Raw genomic sequence first — 16,729 nt, forward strand, 5'->3', positions numbered from 1 at the left:
GAAAACTCAGACATTTTACTTTCTAGATGTTTATTATAAAAGGACAGAGCGAGGTTTATTATAAAAGGATAGAGCTCAGAAACAGCCAGAAGGAAGAGATGTGTAGGGCCAGGTATGGGGAAAAGGTTAGGAGCCCCATGCTGACTCCAGGGGCATGATTTCCCCAAATCCAGATTTCTTCCCAACCTGGGAATGCTCTGAACCCCAACCTTTTGGGCTTTTATGGAGGACTCATTACAGAGGGGTGATTGAGTAAATTATATGACATTAGTGATTGAAAATCTCCAGCCTCTCTCCCCTCCCAGAGGTCTGGGGGTAGGAATGCAAGTTCCAACCTTCTAATCACCAGGTTGTCTCCCTTGGCGATGAGCTTGCATCCTGAGGGCTTTTCCAAAGTCACCTTTTAGCATAACAACATCCACTTGCTCTTATCACTTAGGAAATTCCACGGGTCTTTGGAGTTCTCTGCCAGGAAGAGGAGCAAAGACAAAAGGTACATCTCATTATAAATCATAGTCGCACACCCTGAGACCCACCTTAGCTCCTCTGACCTCTAATCAGTGCTCTCTCTTGAGGTCTGAGCTGTAACCAACTTCCTGAGAATTCTCTCCCATAAGCAAGTAGTTACTGAGGAGTCAGAAAAACGGAGAATTTGTGAGGTTAGAGCCCTGTCTTTACAGGAGGGATAACTTGCTGCCCCTCACATCCTGAGTCAGAGCTGTCACCTTTCCCAGGAAACCTGAGCAGGTAAGCCTCCCAGTGTTGTCTGAACGGAGCTGGCCCGACTCAGCTCGGACGACAAACCACCACAGACTGGGTCCAGCACACACCCGAGTTTCTCCCGGCTCTGGAGGCTGGGAATCCAAGATCAAGGTGCCGGCTGATTTGGTTCCCGGTGTTAAAAAAAAAGAAAAAGAAAAAGAAAAAGAAAGAAAGAAAGAAACATCAAGCCCTCCACGGAGGCATTTTGTCCCCGGTACAGCTGACAAGACTGAGGATAGTTTCAGCCTCTCCCTGGGACGTGACCTTTTACACGTCCTTCTGGAAGGTCCTAATGGGCTCTGGGGAGGCCATCTGCAGGATGAACCCCTGCTGTGGTTTCGCCCTGGAAAGAAGACGTCCTGGCCTGAAACAAGCCTTTCTTCCTGCTGCTGCTGCTGCTGGCTTCTCGCCCACCGTCCCTCCCCAAACACCTTCCCCTGTTGCATGGCCTAGCGGCTCTCCACGTGCTGCCGGATTCATGAATCACGTAAGAAAGCCTATTTGATCTTCAAATTCACTCTGTGAACCTTGTTTTTTAACATGGGTAAAATCCCCACGGGTCTGTCCTCACGTGGCAGAGACCGCCGTTCTGCAGCCTCGGGGCTGCTTGGAGTTCAGACCATGTCAGGGCCAAGAGGAGCAGAGAGCTAGCTGTTCCTTCTTCCTTCCCAACTGCAGGACACCCAGACTCCACAGCTGCCTAAAGGATTTTTGTTTTTGCTTTTTTTAAATTTATTTATTTATTTTCAGAAAAACAGTATTCATTATTTTTTTCACCACACCCAGTGCTCCATGCAATCCGTGCCATCTCTAATATAGCCTAAAGGTTTTGTTTGTTTATGCTGAGCTGTGGAGCCACCTCTTGACTGTTAGATACTGTGAATGCATGTCTTCTTTTTGGGAAACGGGGTCTGTCCTTAGCTCGTGGTCCTGGTGATGAGGGAACAGGAGGCAAGCAGAGGCCACCCCACAACCTCCAGCCCCCAGTTCTGGAGTGGGATGCATGGGACATTCCCCAGGCACCCCTGGCGGACCTAAAACAAAGGGAAGGAAGAACGAAGGGTTAACTGACGGTGACAAGATCACAGTCCTGCTCCGCGGGAGCCTGCATCAGGTCACCAACATCCCAGTGATTTACACGGAAAACACATTCTTAACAATAGCCTAACTTCCAGAAAGCCATAGCTCAGTTTCCTGGAGCACTGACGTCACCCTTGCCTCCACAGTGATGTGGGAAACAGAGGCAAAAGGGAACATAAATAAAATCAAATTCCCTTACGACCTGCAGCCCATTGACAAGGACCTGTGATAGGGAATGTATAACAGTCCTTAATGCTAACCCTTTACTGGAAGGAAAAAACTCTCTAAGCTTGACCGTAGCCACACCCCCAGCATCCTGCAAGTCTTCTTGAGCATATGAAAGCCCTTTTGGACACCACCGTTTCTCCTCACCGCCCCCGGCCCCCAAGGGCATCATCAGCCGTTCTGAGGAACGGCTCAAGCAGCAGCAGCCCCATGCAGCGGCTCTTTCTGCCCACGGGTCCTGTCCCCGTGCGTTAATAAGACCACATTTTTTGCACCAAAGATGTCTCAAGAATTTTTCTTGGCCATGGGCTCCAGACCTCACCAACATCCCCAGACTACATCCTTGGGAGAAGAGTAGGTTCTCAGAAGAGAGAGGTAGAAGAGTAGGTTCCCGTGTGGCCCAGTCGGTCCAACATTCACACCAGCTATGAAACAGGAGGTGGGGAGGGAAGGTGGACGGATGGACCTTCAGATGCGCACCAGATGGAGAAGGAGCCGCATTCTTCAGCCTAAATTTGCTCTCAGCCCCGTCCAGTGCCAGACACACAGATAAAAAGAAAAAGTTACAGAAGTGCAGGGAGCAAAAGAGATTAAAGAATCCAAAGGCGGGGGGGGGGGGTGCCTGGGTGGCTCAGCCGGTTAAGCCTCTGCCTTCAGCTCAGGTCATGATCCCTAAGTCCTGGGATCCGGCCCCACATCACTCTCCCTGCTTGGCGGGGAGCCTGCTTCTCCCTCTCTCCTGCTTGTGCTCTCTCCTTTGCTCTCTCTCTCTCTCAAATAAATAAAGTCTTAAAAAAAAAAAAAAAAACATCCAAAGGAGTCATAGAAGTGTTAGCAAAGACATCATCAAGGACTGAGTCTGAAATACGAGCAGAGGCTTGCCAGGCTACCAGGTGAGGAGGGAATCCCTGTGTGTGCCTCGCCATGTTAGCGGTGGTGATGGTGTTGTGTGTGTGTGTGTGTGTGTGTGTTCATAGCGAGAAAGAAAGATTTCTATGAATTGTCTGTAATTAAGGAGATTGAATAATCCAGGACTAGTACATTGAAAATCATACCAGAATAGGTTAACTACAATCAGAACAGGTTTTAGAAAGAAGCAGAGACAGGGCGCCTGGGTGGCTCCGTCGGTTAAGGGTCTGCCTTCAGCTCAGGTTGTGATCTCAGGGTCCTGGGATCGAGGTCCGAGTCTGGCGCTGCGCTCTGTGGAGAGTTGGCTTCTCCCTCTCTCTTTGTGTTCTCTCTCTCTCTCAAATAAATAAAATCTTAAAAAAAAAAAAAAGAAACAGAAACAAAACAGTCTCTAAAGAGGTCTTTATATTTGTTTAGGTCCATAAACAGTCTGCATAGACCCAGTTCTCTTCTTACTCTCCATGGTCCCCCCAGACCTTTCCACTCCCAGGTGGAACCGAGGCCCAGGCCCAGCGGTCACCCTCATTTCTAAGAGACAAACCCTCTGTTCTGTCGAGCCAGACAATCTTTCCTGGGGAAGGTGTGACCTGATTTTTCCCATCGTGGTAGCTAGAACTCTTCTCTGGTCTTCAGGTACCGTGGTTGGGGCCCTGGGAAGCAGGCTCTGAGGTGGCTGTTGGCTGGCCAGGATGCCGTCAGACCCGAGTGGCGAGCAGGGGTCTGGGCTGTATTTGCCGTGGATCATCTGCGGAGGGGGAGCTGTGGGCTGGGGCCCTTCCGGTCTGGCTCCGGGTAAGGTGGCAGAGCTGGTCTTTAACCCTGGACGACAGACCAGCTATTGGAAGCAGCTGCCTCTAGAAAGGGGGTAGAAATTTGGTGCAGGAACTTCCTTTGGGAGAGGATAATGCCTGGGAGGTGAGCTGTCAGTATCCCAAACTCCAGCAGCTGGGGGAGGGAGAGCCTTGACTCTGGGGATGGGTCCGCATGACGCATTTCATTCATTCCACCTGTGACGCCTCACCCGATGCCTGATCTGTGGCTACGGTACCATACCCTGCCCCACCATCCTTTCCAGCTCTAACCCTCGATACCATGCGGCCACAGCACGATGAATGTGCTCTGGGCCCCCCACCTCCTGTCCTGACACACTCCTGGTTTGCACACTGTGTTTCCTGTCGACCTGGTACTGGATTCCTTCCAGGTCCCCTTATTTTCCAGGCCCTTTGCTACCTGCCTCAGGGGTGCTTTCATGTCTAACACTTGGAAACCAGTTCTTACTCGGCAATGCACACTGACTCTCTTCCCTGCTCTTTGAAACGGGTCTATAATGCATGCCTTCGATGGCTGAGACTCCATGAAGCTGCAGTAACAAGTACATCTAGCAATTTCGGGAGCTCGACACATTGGGTTTTCTATTCTTTGGGGAACTGTCCTACGGAGAGGCACCTTAGAGACCCAGGCTTATGTTGTGACCCAGACAGCTCAGGGAGCGGCTCGAGAATCACTACGATAGGGCTGGCCAAGTCAGGTTCTGAAATTCTTCTCTGCCTCAGCCCCGAAGTGATGTCCTGCCTCACCCACAGTCTGTTGAAGAAAATGAGTCTTATGTCACTGCCTAACTGCAAACGAGCTTGGAAATGTGGAGAAACACGTGGATATTTAGTGAGCATTAAATGTCTGCCCACAATTAAGTCCAACTAACATTGAATATAATTTAATCATCCCTTCAGAACTGAAAAGGGCTCTCTAAATTCTGTTGAGCCACAAGGGCCATATTCTATTGATTGCTATAGAAAAGCAGTGTAATAAAATGTCAGAAGAACTCTGAATCTGCCAAGAACCTTGAGTAATAGCAGCGCTTACGCCACTAGCTAGCGGTTATCTTAGAATTGTCAAAGGCCACTTTAAACCTCAGTGTTTCTATAGTGCAACAAAAAGATTAAACTCAGCCTTCTCTCTGTCATCTATTGAGGATCTACGGCATTTCCGTCTGAGCCAGAGAGAACTAGTTTGCAAGAATCATGGAAGACACGATGCATTTACTTCATTCAACAGATACTCTTTGAGTGCCCAGAACTTGTCCTGCCTGAGCAGAGTGTGGTGGTGAACAGGGCAGAAAATGTCTCTACCTTCTGGAAAAGATGCCAAGAAAAGTGATCTTTGTTCTTGGCATAGTGATGTTCCTCTTTATGACTATTAATCTTAAAAACAAGGCTGCTGGTTATTTTACCCGCAAAATGAGTTTATTAGGAATAGCAGAGAACTGCGATCTGGGACAAGGAAGCTAGGGCAAAAACCACAGACAAGTCCACCCAGCAAAGGAGAGGAACGCTCTTTTGTGAAGGAAACCGGGAGGGTGGGAAGGCTCTTACCCACAGAAGGTCCATTGGCGTAAACTGAGAGCTGGGATGTGGCGACTCCTCCTTGGCTGAGCTGTGACCGTTTCTCATGGGCTGGGCTCTTGGCCTCAAGGTGAGCCTTCCTTCCTCCCGCGCGTGTAGTAGAGCAGCCTCCACCTGCAAGGTCCCTCTCTTCCTGCTGGGTTTGTGACTGACCAGGAGTGAGAGGGTCTGAGAGCTCCCTCCTGACGCCCCTTCAGTGAGGTATCCCCTTATTAATTTTCACAGTACTGTTTATTTTACCGCCTTTGTATATTGCATTTTAATTTTGTCATGACACTTATTCCCTACATTGTAGTCACACATGGGCATATTTTCAGCTGCATGTGTCAGTCAGCTAGAGTAGTCAAAAGAAAATAACCAGGGCCAGAAGCCTTAGACCACAGAAATGGATCATCTAGCAGCTCTGGAGGCCGGAAGTCTGAGATTAAGGGCTTGGCTGGGTTGGCTCCTTCTGAGGCTGGGAGCGACCATCTTTCCCAGGCTTCCCCTAGCTTCCGGTGCTTTGCTGGCAAACTTCAGGGAGACCCAGTTGGTGCAAGCATCACCAAGCCTCTGGGTTCAAGCTTACAGAGCATCCTCTGTAGGTGTATGTCTGTCTACCCTTCTTATAAATCACATTAGATTAGGGCCCGCTGTGCTCCAGGATGGCCTCATCTGAATTAAGGACTTCGGGAACAACCCCGTTTCCATAAAAGGTTGTACCATGAGGTGGTTAGAACTTCACCCTAAGACTTTGGAGGCACTCAAATCAACCCATAGCAGTGCTCTTAAACGACAGCAGGGCTGCATTTTTTTCTCTTCACTTGTATTTTCTTCCTTGAAGTTTTGTTTTTCTTCCTCAAGCTATTACTCTGGTTGTTTTGACCACATATTTCATGTGATAGTAATGTAAGCTTCCTTTTTTTGAATCTTCTCTCTGGACTGCCTAGGAAAATTGCTGGAACCTTGCATTTTTTTCTAGCTCCAGGGGTGTTTGCAGAGCTGATGGCAGAGCTGCCTGGGGACAATCCTTCTTCATCCTGTCTTATGTGGACGTTCTGTGCATGGATGGGATTATTTGGGATGTGTAGGCTGGGAAAGAAAGAGGAAGCCTTTGAGATTATATATATACACATATATATATATATATATATGTATATATATATGATTTATTTATGCATGAAAAACAGAGAGAGAGAGAGATACAGATTAAGAGGGAGAAGCAGGCTTCCCGCTGAGTAAGGAATCCTATATGGGACTGGATTCCAGGACCCTGGGATCATGACCTGAACTGAAGGACGATACCCAACCTACTGAGCTACCCGGACACCCCAAGGAGGCCTTTGAGAGGCAGAAAGCAGGAGTGCGGATCTGGGGAGCTTTCCCATGAAGTTCGGAGAGTGGCAGAGACTTGGCTTTGCCCTGTCCCTCTCAGGCCCCCTGGGCCTCCTGGGGAACTGAGCCCTTTGACGAGAAACTGTGGCCAGCCTGCTCAAAAGGGCTAGCGTGTCTTAGAGGAGACTGCCGGAGGACATGGCCACATGCTGGGGGTGAATACAGGTCCCATCCCTCATGGCCAGAACCATGAAACCCTCCTGATTCCTGGGTATCCCAGCCAAGAGAGTCCGAACAATAACCGGCATTTAGTGGCTGGCGGCTCTCTAGAAACAAGGGATGGCATCTAAGTTGATTTTATTTGATTTCTGTAGAAATATTTTATTTATCCATTTTGAGAGAGAAAGAGAGAGAGATGGAAGGAGAGGAAGGAGGCGGGGGAGGAGCAGAGCGCCCGACCGCGGCTCCAGCCTGGGCAGACGCTGAGAGCGTGACCTGAGGCCAACGGTTAACGGACTGAGCCAACCAGGTGCTTTAAACGGACTTTAAAAGGAACGACCAATTTTCTGTACTTACAGAACGTGTGATTATATATTCATACAAACTGTCTAACATGTTTTTATTTTAGGCCGTGAGTGTGAAGCTGGAGCTTCCCCCCATTTTCTGTGGAGAGGAGAAACTTGAGAACCGAAGTCCATGTCTCCGGTCTGGGACCATGTATGGTGGCAGTCTGTTTAACCATCGAGCACAGAACCTTGCCTCTAGTAGGTAATCAAAGCGACACTTGTTCCGTGAGGGAATGATGAGTCACAAACAGGAACAATGGGTATCTTTTAAAATGGGCTCAACCTGAAAGTCCTCTGGGGAAGATGGCCCCAGCTCACGACCTGTGAAGGCAATGGACTGGGGAGTGGACGTGACCTGGAGAGACACAGGCAGCTCATCCCTGGAGAGAACCAGGATGGTCGCTCCGAGGCAAAGCTCACAGCAGATGATCTCACTATTTATTGAGTGCTTAGCCTGTCCAGGGCCCTATGGGAGACACATAGAAAAATGACTTCATCACTCTTCTACAGAATCTTGAGGTCTAACAACCAGACAGTAAATATCCAAAACAGGAAGTGTGACAGAGGGCGTGATCGACACAGAAACAAGCTTAATGTTTGACAAGTTCAGAGATCTGGAGATAGGGGACGAGGTCATCATAGAAAACAATTGTTTGAGATGTATTGTATGTAAATTTAATGATCACTCATGGTGTCCTCATTCCCTGACTGACGTCATTAGTGAAGACAGTGGGAATGAAGTCAGACATAGGTCAACTCGTGAGCACACCCCGGTCTCAGTTATGCACTTGAGGGAGAGCATGGTTTCTCTGAGCACTCTCCCTACCAATCCCCGTCCCCTCTCTCCCTTAGAAACCCTATGCCCCTGTTTGCGGTAGAAATGGTACCCAGTATGGACCCATCCGGCATGGAGTCCGTGGCTTGTTTCCATCCCTGGTGGATTTGCAGACATCTGTCCATCTGCCCACTCATCGCTGGGTCCCGTCTGGTGCCCTGCCCACATTCCAGGAGGGGCAATTACTGGCTCTGGGAGGATCCACTCCCATCTCCTGTTGAGAGGTCAGAACAACCGAGTATTAGGATTTTTCTCACTGTGCCTTTTTCTTTCATTTAAGAAAAATTAAAATTTATTTGAGAGAGACTGAGCAAGAAAGAGAGAGAGAGAGAGCGAGCGCTCCAGTTGGGGGTGGGAGGGGTTGCAGAGGCTGTGGGAGAAGCAGACTCCCTGCTGAGCGGGCAGCCTGACCCGGGCTGGACCCCAGGACTCCGGGATAAGTAACTGAATAACCCAGGTGCCCCTCATGGTGCCTTTTTCTTCAATAATAACACTTCTGTGAAGAATTTGAGAGACCTTCGAGGTCAGGCGCCTGTTCATGTCTTTGAAGAGGGGAGATATTGACCAGAACAACTTCTCATTTATGCTTTAAGGAAAGATGAGTATGTAGCAGAGGAAGAGAACTCCTTCACAGCCTGCAGGTAGTTGAGAACTTTGTATAACGGACGGAAATGGGAGGGATAATCGGTAAGGACCGGAGAGTCCCGAGAGTTGGTGTATCCGCCATGTCGATGTGGCTTTGTGCGCGTCTGACCTCCTTGGTCCCTCCCCAGAAGGTGATGACCCGCGCCCTCTTATCACCGGTGTCTCCCAGCCAGAAACAGGGCAGCACAGGGACATAACTCGCTTAAGCGGGTCTGGCAGGTGGAGGCACTCGAATTCAGAGCCCGCAGAGGAGGGGACGGTGCTGAGGAAGGCCGCTGGCCGCGTCCCCGTCACTCAGGAGCGGAGTGCAGGCGTTGGAGGCGGCATTGTTTCATACACGCCAACAAGTTTTGATCAGCGGTGCATGCCCCAGAGGCACACAATTCAACACTTGGCCAACTTCTAGCTCCTAGAGGAATTCTGCCCTCCACAGCCTCGGACGGCACCGAGCCGGGAAGCCTAGAACAGGAGGTGGGCTGCTGCGCCCGGATCCCGGGTCCCCGACCCTCCGGCTGGCCCCCTCCGTCCATCAGAGCCGCCAGGTGCTGGGATGGAAAGAGCCCTCCGGGACGCCTGGACAGCCCCGCAGCCAGGTCCTCGGACCGCCGGGCTCGGGCTGCGCTTCCGCGGGCTCGGGTCAGGCCGGGGCCGCGCGGGGACTCGAGCCCGGCCTCGCTGCCCGGCCCAGGGCACCCCATCGGCGGGCGGGGAGCGCCGGGGGCCGCCCGCTTCCTGCGCCGCCGGCTGGCGCCTCCCGCACGGCGAGGGCTGGCGTCCCGGCCCGAGTCCCCGCGGCCCCGCCGAGCGGCGACCCCGCAGTCCCCCGCGCGGGGCGGGCAGAGGCGCGGCCCAGGGCGGGCGGAGGGCGGAGGGCGCAGGGCGGCGGCCGGGCGCGCGGCGGGCGGCAGGGGGCGCTGCGCGGCGGGCGGGGGCGCGGGCCGAGCCTGGGCGCCCGCGTCTTTGTGCCGCTCGCCGCCGCCCACTGTCCCCCGCCGGCGGCGCGCCCCGCTGGAGGCCGGGCTGGGCAGAAAGGGCGGCTCCGGCGGGCGCGGCGCGGGCAGGGAGGGCGCCCCGCACGCGGCCCCGCACACCCGGCCTGGGCGCAGCGCTCGGAGCCCCGCCCGCGGCCGAGCGGGAGCGGCGGTCCCCGGAGCCCCGGCCGCGCGGGACCAGGTGGGTGACGCGCGTCGCTTTGTGTCGGCATCGCGGGAGCGGGGCGCGGCCGAGCGGGGACGGAGGGACGGGGCCGCGCCGGGGTCCCGGGCGCTGGGGGCGGGGCGGGGCCGCGCGGGCTCCCGGCCGAGGGCGCCACCCCGGCCCGGCCCGGCCCCTCGGCAGCCCCAGCGCCGCGGCCGCTCGGGAAGCTCGGGTCGCGCGTCGCCTCCCGGGCCGGGAGCCGCTCTGCGGCGCTGTGACCCCGGCGCCCCGGCCGGGCGGGCGGAGGTGTCTCTCGGGCGGGGGGCGAACGCAGGCCCGCGGGCCGCGGGGTCTGGAGAGCGCGAACCGCCCCGACGCGGAGGCGGCGGGAAGGTCAGCCCGGCCGGGTGCCGCGCGTCCCCCGCTTCGCCCATCCCCGCAGCCCGGTGGCCGCGGCCGCTGCCCTCCCTCGGAGCCCTCCGCTCCTGCGGGGTCTCTGCATCCGCCCTCTGGCGCTGGCCCAGGTCCTGGCACCGTCCTGGGCGCCCAGCGCTGGTCTCTTGGGCAAGGCTCGGGTTACAGGGAGGAAGGGGCTCCTAACTGTACCCTCATGATCTCCATGGTCAGTTCTAGGATGGTCACTTAAAAAGTTCCCTCCCTGCCTTTCTTTTCAGTGAATTAAAAAAAAAAAAAATGTCCAACAAATACCCTGTGCTTGTCTTGTGCCGGGAAGAAGTCTGGGTGACTGAAAAAGGGTTAGAGAAAGTCCCCAGGAGATATCCGGAGCGGGTGCCCCTGCCCCGGGGAAGGGGCGTGTGGCCCCTGCACTAGGAAGACCTGCGACTTGGACATGCCATGATGCACAGTTGTGCCCTGACGCACAGTTCTGCTGGGAAGCTTCTTCCCTGGGAGTGGGGCCTGGCGATAGGTAAGGAGATATTCTAGTGAAGGGGGGACGTGCGGGGGTGCCCGCCCACCCCCACCCCGCCGCCCCAGATCAGCCAGCGGAGGAGCTGTGCTCTGAGGTCAAGGGCAGGACACAAAGTAAGTCCGTGCAGACAGGGTCAGGGCTGCTCCGTGAGGGCGGGCTCCTGAGTCAAAGCTGGAAGGTGCGGCAGGGGAGGGGTCCTAGTAAGGGCACCTGCTGGGAGGGAACTGCGTGCTGGAGGAGGGGTTGGGAACAGGAGGTGTGTGGGGCCGGGACCTTTCCTGTGGGTCTGAGCTTCCCTTCCCCAATACTGAGATGAGGGACCTGGTCCCTTGTGGTTTTCTAGTGACTTGATAATGTTTGTTTTTATTATTTTGTCAAGAGTGCAAAGGAAATGTGAGTGGAGACTTCTGATGGGGACAACTTACTGTCTTTGAACTGCAGGCTGACGTGGGTCTTGATCCGGTGGCTGTGGGAGCCCTGGATGACTGTGGAAGAGTAGAGGAGAATGAGTGAGCTGAACCCTGCTTTGTGTCATGAAGGAGGTGTCCTGCCGTGCCTTGTGCCCGTGCTGCCTTTAGAGCCTGACCCCTTCCCCATCTCCCACCTGCTGGGACCTGCGCTTCCTGTACCCCTGACCAGAGGTCAGGCATGGTTTGCAGATCTCAGGAGAAAATGGGATGCAAATAACCTAATTTTAATGGGATGGGAATTTTCCAGATCCATCACAGTTGGAGTTTGGAGGTTTACACGTTTAAAGGGGCCCTGATTCTAAAGCCAGTAGCTGGGGAGAGCTAGGAACTCAGAGGCGGGGGGCGGAGCCACAGAGAGGAGCGCCTGGGCCGGCACCCACAGACTGTGCATGGAGGGGGAGGGTGGACAACCGGCAGAGCACATTGACACGCGTGTGCTTTAGGAGCACACGGAGTGCCCCTGGTCTGGTAGCGCGTCATTCCCGCGGGCAGATCTGCCCTCGAGGCCAGTGCTTCTCTTGTGGACTTGGTGCGGTTTGGGACTTGGATGGGACCCCACACACACTTCAGTCGAAGCTGCTGACGTTTAGCGGGGAAATCTGGGGCTTGGCCAGAAGCTGGGAGCCACGTTGCTTGTTTTTCCCATTGTGGTTCATAATTTGGCTCTGCTGCCTTCTTTTGTTCAAATTCCCCCTCCTCTTGAGAGCCTTTCTCTCTGGTGGTGAGACCGGAGGAGGCATGTCCTTGCAGACTGAGAATCACAGAGCTAGATGGTCACCGCGGATTCCTAGCCCAGCCGCTCACTGGGATTTGGAGGGAAGAGAGGTCAGAGACCCCAGAGACCCCAGCCTGGGCACCCCCACACAGGGCTGTGGCGGGCCTGGGCCTGGCCTCAGCGATCCTGACTGCAAGCTGTTCTTTCTCTTGCTCTGTGCTTGGGCTAGTGAGAATGGGATGTGTCAGCTGCTCCGGGGGTCTGGGGGTCTGGAGTCACTCATGGGGATACTGAGGCCTCAGACACTAGCAGGGCATCTGACCACGCAGGGACCGCCCCCTGTCGCTGGATCTCTGGGTGTGGCATGCCAGAGGGGGCCAGGAGGCTGTGAGCAGAATGGATTGCTTCCCAGGAGGACAGACCCTCTCCGTATTCACCTGGGTGGCTTCCTACCTTGGAGATCCAAGAACTAAGTTGAAGGTGCCTTCCCTTAACGGCTAGGAAAGTCATCTGAGGTGATCATTCTCAGGACCGGCTTCCTCTGTCCTCTGTTTCGGCATTGCTGACACACATGAATAGCTTTTCTTAATTAGAGGAAGAAATTGAATTGCAGCAACTGTTCACATACTTGCTGGGGATTAGTCCGGAAGGACAGAGCTTGTACAGCCTCTGACCCAGCCAGGGACCAATGGCAAGGTCTTAGCCTTCTCGCGTGGCCCCAGATATTGCACTGTAAAACTCAGGTGTTGGCTGAAGTGATTTCCAAGATCCAGAAATAATGATGTGCTGTATTAACGGTGGTTCCCAGGAGAATCAGCATTACAGGATAACTTACCAAATGCAATCAATTTTAGGGATTTTTCAAGAAGAGTGTTTTTGCCTACAAATGATGTGTGGCGAGATAGGCTTTGGAGGTGGTGGTTCTTGGGGGTGAGACTGTCCATCTGCCTTCCCTCCTGGAATCTAAAATCTGAATTGGAGCATATTTCCTCAATGGCCTGGACTCTGAGATCTGGGCTTCCCCTGGAGAAGCAAGTTGACAAGGTAGATGCAGTGTTACCAGGACAAATCAGTTCATCGGGGGTGGGAAGTAGTGTAGCAGCCAACGTTTCTGAGTTCACCTAGCGTTGGCCGCAGGAGAGAGGACACAGCAGTTAGCAGTCACTTGGCAGGTCCTGTTGCCTGATGGGGCCCTGGCTGTGGCCCCCGTTCTTCCAGGGCCCTCCACGACGGACACTGTGCCTGTCCCCACCTTGCAGAGGATGGAGGTGAAACAGAGAGTGGTTGGGTTGTCCAAGGCCAGGCACATGGTAACTAATGAAGCCCATGTGGGACTCAGGAAAGCACATATATATCCTGTGACCTTATGGAGGCCACAGTTTGGGGGTGGGGGAGGCCCGCATGTTCTCAGACTGTTCTTTGAGGGGGTTGGTGTGTAGAGAGCCGCGGGCCGCAGTGCGGGATTTGTCTGCTGGAGCTGAGGGTGCCAGAGTCCCTGTTAGCTGGACCACATGGGAGGGTCAAGGTCAGATTCTGGGCCTGGAAACCACAAGTCGCAGCCAGGGTGTGCCGGGAGCTGAGGGCCGGCCGTGCTGCCACGGGCCTGCTCTGCAGGAGGCTGGCTGTCTCTGATCGCCGTTCCAACCGGCATTCCCGAGTGTCAACAGGAGCTTTCATGGCTGGTGCCTTCTAAAAGGTCCTGCCAGTGTGGGGTTTTCCTTGTTTGGTTTTGGAGCCTCTGTCCTTTCATTTCCCTCCCCGTGACCCCGTGACACCCCCCCCCCCCACTGCCTCAGGTCTGCTGGAGGAGATTGGGTTCCGAGAAGGTGAGCAGAACCACGGCGGCAGCCATCATTTTTACCATCCGGAAACCTGTCCTCTTGCACTGCTGTACCCTGAGCAAGGCCGCTGTGATTCCCTAGGCCTGTCATGGCCTATGGCCTGCTGCAGAGGGCCTCAGAGCTGGGAGTCGGGCCCAGCAGTGCAGCTGCCGGCTCCCGTAGCTTCTGCCCCAACTGGCACAGCTCTGTGGGGTGGGCGTGGGGAGCCTGTGCTCAGGCCCAGTAGAACAGAGGGGAGCTTCCTCATTGACTCTGTCTCTAGCAGGGTTATTGGCTAAATGAGGTTTTGTGTCTGTCCTCAGAACACCTTCTACTTACGTGATTTTCCTGGGACCCTTTATGGCTGCCAAAGGGTCAGGCTCCAAGCAGTTCTTTGGAAAGGGCATGTGTGACTTTAGGGGAGGCAGCATTTTAAGGCTCTCTGGAGGGAGGAGGGCCCGTGCAGGCTGCCTCTAGCATGGAGAGAACGCCTCCCAGACTTCCACTGCCCTCCTGCTGGTCTCTGGGCCGTGCGGGAGCCCTTCCTCTATGGTCTTCCTCTGGGACATGTGTTAACCGGTACTGACCGGTGCGCTCTGATCCTCTCCGTTTGCGCCCCGTGGCTGGGTTGTCTGCGGGTTGCCCCGCCCCCCCATCACTTGCCTTCCCCGGTGCCCCCTCCCCCGTCAGACATGCCGGTCTCTCCAGCAGGAAGGGCAGCCGGCGGGGCAGAGAGGCCGGCCCTCTCCCCCAGCTTGTGGGTGATGGGAAAGGTCCCCTTCCCAGAAGCATGTAGAGCTCTGTATCAGGCACCCTCTTCTTCCTTGAGGTAAAACATTCTCTTTAACAGCTGTTCCGAAGCCAGGTCTACACAGGTACTTTCTGACTTTCGTGGGAAGCATTTTGTCAACCCCAGTGGAGTCCCTCCTCGTCTCTCCGTGGACCTCTTGTCACTTTGCTGCTGGGACCACCTCAGCTACCGCCATTGCTTGTTGGGTACCGAGTGTGCCTCCTGGTGGAGCCTTTGGGATGCTTCACTGCGCGGCCCCAGCCCATCTCTCCGACGGGGGTCCTGGGCGTCCTCCTGCCATCTCCGTGGGCCCCCTTCCCATGGGTCCTTCCAGTCTGGGAACACGCACCGCCTTTCTCTCAAAGCTATAGGATCATTAACGTGGGGCTAGAGGTGGGTCCACTCCCTGGGTGCATCCTGCGATGGGACACTGGTCGTATCCGGAGCACAGGCCGGAACCGCAGGCCTCGGGTCCTGGCCAGCCCCTTCCCTCCCAAGCCCTGGCTGTCCCTCTCCTGTCAGGTGCCGAAACGTTCTCTCCTCCAGGTGCCTCCATAGCAACTTCTCCTTCACAACCTGTGACTGCACTTAAAACTCTCTCCTCTAATTTTAGTGGTTTATCTAACTGTTTGATTTCCTCTGCTAAATCATAAGCCCTACAAGGGTAACAGCTTACTCGTTTTTGCCTGCCCCTAGTGCATATCTGCACTTGCTAAGTCCATGTGTGTTAAGTGGTTGCAAACAAGATGGAGAAACGTCGCTCACGAGGGAAACGAGAAATGGGACTCGAGTTCACGTTCTGATCTGAGCCGCTCCAGAGGGTTCTCTCAGAGCCGAGTCCACTAAACAGCGCCCCGCAGGACCGTAAGACGCTGAGCACAAAGGAGGTGGGAGTGTTGGTTTGGGCGGGAGGAGGAAGGCCGGAGCACGCGGCCCGGTGGGTCAGGGGTGCAGCACAGAAGGCCTCGCCAGTCCTGAGCTGTGGTTGTGTTGACAGCAGACCAGGTCCATTCCAGCTTCAGACAAGGGCTCGCTGGGCTGCCTAGAGGCACTCTGTCACACTGGGGACCATGAGGCAGACGTGGGCCTTGCTCTGTGGGTGTGCACGAGGACCACAGTGTGTGGCTCCTAGCGTGTGTCACGCGAACGCTGGAGACGGGCATGAGTGAGCGCAGACTTGGAGGGCCGACAGCGCTGACAAGGCAGCCCCCGTGCGGCACGCCGAGGGGCGCAGGGTCGGGCCCAGCGAGATTTGTTCTAGAGGATCCTGAGCTCCCGGGGGTGGTCAGACCCTCTGAGGTGGGCTCCTTCCGCCTTACCGTTTGGGTTTTTCCAGTGGGAGACTGAGGTGCTCTGGGTGGAGAGGTGGTCGGGGTTCCTAGAAAGAGGGTCGGGGAGACACACTGTGGGCCGTTGAGTCACGGGGTTCTCCCCACAGAGGAACCAGAACGATCAGCTGCAAAGATCCCAGAGCCTGTGTGCGGGGTAACGCGTACCCAGTGGATTCTGTTTCATGAGCGCCTTGTGCTCTCCTTCGGTCTCTGGTTCCAGTTCCCGTTCCCGCGCTTCGCACAGGCCGCGTGCTCCCGGAGCTTCGCGAAGTACGAAGGCTTATGGGGAGCTCCGGGGCCCCTGAAACCAACAGTCCCAGAAAGTGATTTTTCCCAATGCCCCGTTTGCCACGCAGTGGTCCTTGGGAGCACACGCAGCGGCGCTCGGTATCCGTGGAAGAGAAAGAGCTTCCAGAAAGAGGACGTTTGGAGCTGGTGCCTTGGGGTGCGGATTTATTGGCTAAAACTGTGTCTCCTTCCTCCTGGCTTGGCAGGCGCGGCAGCCCCGGTGCCTGGTGTGGATGAGACAGGCCGGGCGCTCTGCGGAGATCACAGTCGCCTCTTTCTTCTCCGCGTCTCAATGAAGCGTCAGCCGGAGACCCTGGGAATCGGGACATTGTGGCTGTGGGAGGCCCACGGCGCGGTCGGGAGGGCCGGATGTAGCGGAAGAAAGAAGGAAGGTGTCTGTATTCCCTCCGCTGGCGGGACCCTAAGAAACCACCTCCGTGTCAGGGTGGAGCGTCCGCCTCCCAGGCGTGGGCACTGACGCCTTCCTGACTCGCCCCCGTCCCCCATGG

The 16,729-nt window shown here is 55.2% G+C and overlaps 1 protein-coding gene and 1 long non-coding RNA gene across 4 annotated transcripts in view; one reads left to right on the forward strand and one right to left on the reverse strand.

Moving 5' to 3' along the window:
• Window positions 1–3,597: 3,597 nt before the first annotated feature.
• LOC309871279 lies at window positions 3,598–9,150 on the reverse strand. Of its 2 annotated transcripts, none has more exons than XR_014315180.1 (4): window positions 8,895–9,150; window positions 8,146–8,307; window positions 5,349–6,449; window positions 3,598–3,795 (listed from the first exon to the last, which is right to left on the reverse strand). It is a non-coding gene; the product is annotated as an uncharacterized lncRNA (long non-coding RNA). The 2 variants fall into 2 exon arrangements; XR_014315181.1 differs by having other exon boundaries at window positions 3,598–3,830.
• A 15-nt stretch (window positions 9,151–9,165) lies between these two features.
• The window catches only part of RNF144A (ring finger protein 144A), a 109,699-nt gene continuing 102,135 nt past the window's right edge, over window positions 9,166–16,729 (forward strand). Inside the window, exon 1 of one of the 2 annotated variants that reach the window (XM_082744153.1) lies at window positions 9,166–9,280. The gene's annotated coding sequence lies outside the window, so the exon portion shown is untranslated. Of the gene's footprint in view, window positions 9,281–9,674; window positions 9,912–16,729 lie in introns of those variants that run through there. The other variant, XM_082744154.1, reaches the window with a different exon arrangement.

The sequence above is a fragment of the Mustela nivalis genome, assembly GCF_964662115.1.
Source record: "Mustela nivalis genome assembly, chromosome: 8".
NCBI lineage: Eukaryota > Metazoa > Chordata > Mammalia > Carnivora > Mustelidae > Mustela > Mustela nivalis.